Here is a 5,534-nt window from a genome sequence, read left to right on the forward strand (position 1 = left end):
CAGCAACTCTGGGTAGAGTTATTGGATCCAGGTGCCGACGTGGATGAGAAGAACGGCCACTGGTCTTAGTTCTCATTGTTATTTTTACTAATATTCGCTCACGCAGGATATTTATTTCTGAATAAGGCAAAGTACCAGCCTCTGTGGGAGGATCCAAGGGTGACGCCTTGAGTGAGACAGCACTTCTAATAAGATGTACCTGGAGATGGACACTCAGGACTGGACCTCTTAGGAGAATATGCCCATCAGGGTCTGGTGACATCTCTTCAGAGAACTTAGGGACTAGTGAGGCCGAGCTGGTGGAAGGAAGGCATTTTCCTAGGAACTTGAAAGAACTGAAGAGTATAGGATGAAGTCCTGTGGGAAAGGCCCTGACCGCAAATGACCAGTGAATGTCAGGCTTTCTTCATTAGCTAGGCATTTCTTTCAAGTCTGTTGAGCTAAGAGTCTATCAGGGTGCCTGATTTCAGAGAACACCAGGCTATTCATTCTTCCTGGTCTGGGGGAACCTGTGAGGAAACCTCTGTCCTTCTGGGGAATCTTGGCACCTGAGCCTCTTCTGGATCAATCTGCCACTGGGCCTTTGAAAATGGAAACTTTTGCCATCCAAAGGAAAGTCTAATTTTGAAAAATAAGGATTTTTTCCCCCTGAAAACAAAACAACAGGGTACATATATGTGTGTGACACAGAATTTAAAAAAAAAAAAAAAAAAAAAAAAGACCTTCCTTCCTCATTCCCAGACCTCTTCCTGCTGGCACTCGGGTGTCTGCCTTTCGGGCTGACTCTAAACAGACTTTGTCCTTTGCAGTCTCTCTTGGAGAAATGAGAAAAGTGGTTGGATTTGCCCGTGAATGCTTTTATTCCACAGGCGCAGATTGGAGAGAGAATGAAGTGAGTTTGTCTCTCACCAAAGACGCAGGCGCAGGTTAAGCATTAACAGGAAGACAGTTCAACTCCTGGGCCTCCTGGGAATCCCCACCCCCACCTCACTTTCTTATCAGGTGCCTCATAAGGAGTTAAGATTGGTCCAGCCCTAGGGAAGAAAAATGGAGTTTTCTGTTAGCTGTGGCAGTCCATAGGACTTTTCTTACAGAACTAATGCAAATTGGTTGAAAGTGGAACAAAGCTTACAAATTGGAACTGAACTAAAATGTAATGATAAAAAGGAGGGGTGATTTGACTTGGAGGAGGCCGATATTGAACTGAGGCTGGACTGGAATTTAGGTGTCACTTAGCATAATTATGGTAACTCGGAAACATTTACAAATACCATAGGGATGGAGAGAAAATACAAAGGAGCCTATAGATGTTTGAAATGGGTCAGGTTGCTAAAATGAGATTCAATTTGACAGGAGACAAATTTCAAAGTGGAAAGTGAACTAGATTCTCTTCTGAGATTCACAGAAGACAAGTACCAAAGGTCCAGACTCCTGAAGACACGTACCACCCAGGACAACCGCAGCTTTTTCTGTATGGCTGGCTGTCCCAGCCCAAGTGCCATGAGGTTCATCCCAGATGGGACTGGCTGCTAGAGGTCTAAAGTCCACACCAGATTCTGAAGGCAATGTGAGCTGTAAAATGTAAACCATCTCACCTGATGCTTCGGAGATTTTAGGTTAAATAAACTATATTGTTACAAACTAATTAATTCCCCTGCCTTCCTTTTACTGTTTAGACACGGTTCCTGGAAACTTAATTTTGCTATGGAACCCCATTATACTTTTATATGCTGGAGCCAAGCTGGAAACTGAAGACTATACCTCTTTCTGTCTGTTGGTCTTTGGTCTCTTTATCCTTCTTTTAAAATAATCTCTGAGATAGTCTCTCCTTCTTATCACGTTTAGTGGGAAGTACAGAGGGAAAGATCACAGAGAAATTGACGTAAGGGCCCTAAGTGCTGACCGGAACGGATTCCAAGCCCTCCTGGGTGTCCTGAGTTTTCTGAGGGTTTGGGAAGGAACACATCTACTGGTTCCCTGCCCACACCCTGACTCTGGAGTGCAGCCAGATAGGTCCATAACCCAAGAGCTTATGCTGAGAAATGTTGAGTCATAGAGCATCGAGCTTTCATGAGGGACAGCACCTTACCTTGCAATTTTATTTCAGAAAATGTCCCTTCTCTGCCTCTGGACCCTGGGGTTGAATTGTCACATGCTTGTGTTCATAAAGAGTCCATTAGGACTGCCCTGGGAAGGCAGGGAGGCTGTGTGTCTTCTGCACAAATGGCCACATTGTGGCAGGCATCTAAGGATGGAGCATCAGCAGCTAGGGGAGGGGAGTCAGTTTTTTCCATCCATGGATTCTTCTCAGTCCGGCTTCATATCTGTAACAAATAAAATCTTGCCTGTCACCATAAATCACAACTGTCAGTAGGTCCAGAGGAACCTTATTTGTAATGTTAACTTGAGCTTTTTAGAAGTCAGACGGCCCAATGATTAGGGAATTTCTTTGGGGAGGTGGCATGGAGGATGTGGCCGTCTAGTAGAACTTCCTGTGAGAATCTTCTGCCTACTGTCCGATATGACAGCCATTAGCCATGGGAGGCTACGGAGATCTAGGAATCTGGCAAATGTGACTAAGGAAATGCAGTGCAGTTGAAGTGGCTGGAGCTCCTAATTCAAGTCATTGCTGTGCCCTTAGGCATCGGATGGTTTCTATGGATCTTTTTGATAGAGTCACTATCAGGAAGAAACATGGGTGGTTTCCTTCAGTCTTGTCCTTCCTATACAAGACAAACCCTGAGGTCAAAAGCAGGCTGTGAATGTACTTATTTCCAGTTCTTTTTATGGTGATTTAAATCCATTAAGTGGTTCTGTTCATAGCAACAGGGCCAAGGTTGTCAAGTTTGCCACTAGGAATCAGCTTTTGTCACAGGATGAAGGCTACACTGGATGACTAATCTCATCCCATGTAAGGTGTGAAAGGCTCTTCTCTCAGACTGAAACTTCAGTGGGTTTCACAGCAATTGAAAGAGGAGCGAATCCAGTGTAGTGTGGAGGAGAAGGTGGCCTAATCGGACCAACTATCAATGTCTGTAACAAAGCTTCATGACGCAGTCATTCAGTCTCTCAGTGTCTTATTACCAATGCGCCATTTGCAAAATAGTAACAGTGATATACTTCAAGAGACCTTAAAAGAATGAGGTCAGGGCAGTTGGTGCCAGGTTAATAATGAAGTGTTTACTTATTATTGAGTTATGCCCGTGAGCACGTGTCCCTGGTATTGCTCGTGGTGTCATGATGGTTCCTAATGGTGGAGCAAAACTTGCTGGAAAGAAACCCAAGAACCTAGAATTATGCAAGTCCTCAAAAGCTTGGATTGAGGAATGATGCTGTACTGATAGATTTGAGGTCCACAGGTTCACTGTAGGATTTTTACAAGCTTTGTGCTTTTAGTGAAATAATTCTTTAAACAGTCAAACGTATTGTGGATATTGAAGATCTTTAGGATGTTGCCACTGTTTTTTGTTTGTTTGTTTCCATGTTTGTGTTTATAATTACACTGATTCCAATGGACAAAAGCTCCCCTCACAGGTGAATCATTTGCTCCAGGTAATGGAATAATGGAAGATTCTGCAGTAAGTGGAGGGGACTCAGCTTTACTAAAGCAATGTCCAACACATTGGCATTGGTACTGCAAAAATAATTAACTGTATAGTTTTACTCATCTTTAATGTGTACCTTTGGTTTTGAATCTATAAGGCAAATACAATTCTTGAAGTTATGTCTGAACATATTTTAAAATTCTTATTATAAAAATAAGTATGAATCATATGTTGATTAGTAAGCAGAATAAAAATTTTCAGACTTTCTCCTATGAAGGGGACTTGTGAGCATTTTTTCTCCTTTAGAGATAAACCCATTACTCAAGTTTGAGAACTGCTGGTATATATGAACATCAGAGAAAACCTAAGCTTGAGTGTTTGTTTAATTGCTTTTATTGGAGGGTCTTTGTCACTGTAAGCTCCCTCACGGTTCACAGTGGAAATGCGAGGATAGATGGATGTATAAACTATTACCTGCTGTCTGATAGTATATGTGCTGTTCTGTATGACAGGCCACATACACACCATACCACTGTGTAGCAACACACAGAGAAGCAGCTGTGCAAGTCACAAAGCACTGGGTGAAGTTGACTGGCATTGTGATGCTGACAGTGCTCATGGAAATCAGACGGGCACAAATCACACTTCATCTTTTTAAAATTTTTTTTTAAAAAGATCTTTTTATGTGCATGCGTGTGTGCTTGTATGAGTTTATGTGTGCCATATGTGTGCAGGAGCCTGTGGAGACCATACGCGATCACTGGGTCCCCAGAACCAGGGCGACAGATGGTTGTAAGCTTCCATGTGGGTGCTGGGGACCGAAACACGGTCCTCTGCAAGAGCTGTAAGGACTCTCAACTACTGAGTCATTTTGGCAGCTCTTCTTTTTGGACTTTCTAGTATATTAAGTTAATTTATATTAGTCATGGAGTTTCAAGATACCAGTGTTTAATGTTATTGCCATATCTTTGGAGTTTTCCAGTGACCTTCCAGAGCAGAGGTCTCTCTGACCATATTAGGCTTGTGTCTGGGTGATTTTGAGAGTGGAAATGGCTACTCACAGTGTGGCTCCAGCTCAAAGCCTGAGGTCCTTGTGGGTCCCACAGACTAGCCTCGGACCCTTCCTTGATTCACCTCTCCCATCCTTAACGTATTACTTCATTGGTTCCCACAGTACTGAAAATATAGCCTGAACTGTGTAGCATTGCTTTTGACTTTTATAGAACATCTATTTCTAGTTGTTAGATTTGAAGGCCTACCAGGGCTGAAATAATCCCATCCACACTCTGCACAGTATTGAATGAAACACAGACACTAAAGGCTCAAGGAGTTAAGTTCGGGTGACCTCACCAGCGGCAAGTAAGGCTGAAATTTTCCTTATTAGCCATTTTTGTGAGAATGCCAGTTAGGAGAGCATGCTCAGGTGGAATTCCCTACAAGAAAGATCTGTGGAGCCCCTAGCAGTGCTTTAGCAGTCTACAAAAGTCATCAAAGGAGTTTTTTGTTGTTGTTTGTTTGTTTGTTTGTTTTTGCTAGAGCTCAAATGCCCAGGGTATTAAAACTTGATTCTGAGAAGACAGACTTACAGGGTAACAGATGAGAGGCTACAGCATCATATGAGATCAGTTATTTTCAAAGGAAATAAAACTAGGTGCCAGGCTCCCCTTCTCACATGGGGAAGACACAGTGAGAGCTGGTTTGTTAAGCAGTAAACAAGCTACACCATTGCTTTTGAGCTCAGGCAGGTATAGAACTAGTGACAAAATTTGCACTGTAGAGCCCCAGAGTGATTTTCCCATGAGTAGTCCTGGTGTCTTATCCCTACTTATGGTGTCGAGAGGGCCGACGTATTTCTCTGGACTTCTAGGCATAGTTAGTTCTCAATTTGAATAACCTCAGACTCAACAGACGTCCATGTGCAAAAGAACGAGGAGAGCTGCCCTAGAGAGACACACCACAAAGAAGACACGAGAAAAAAACGAGAAGAGC

Source organism: Acomys minous, assembly GCF_964271855.1.
Source record: "Acomys minous genome assembly, chromosome: 11".
Classification (NCBI taxonomy): domain Eukaryota; kingdom Metazoa; phylum Chordata; class Mammalia; order Rodentia; family Muridae; genus Acomys; species Acomys minous.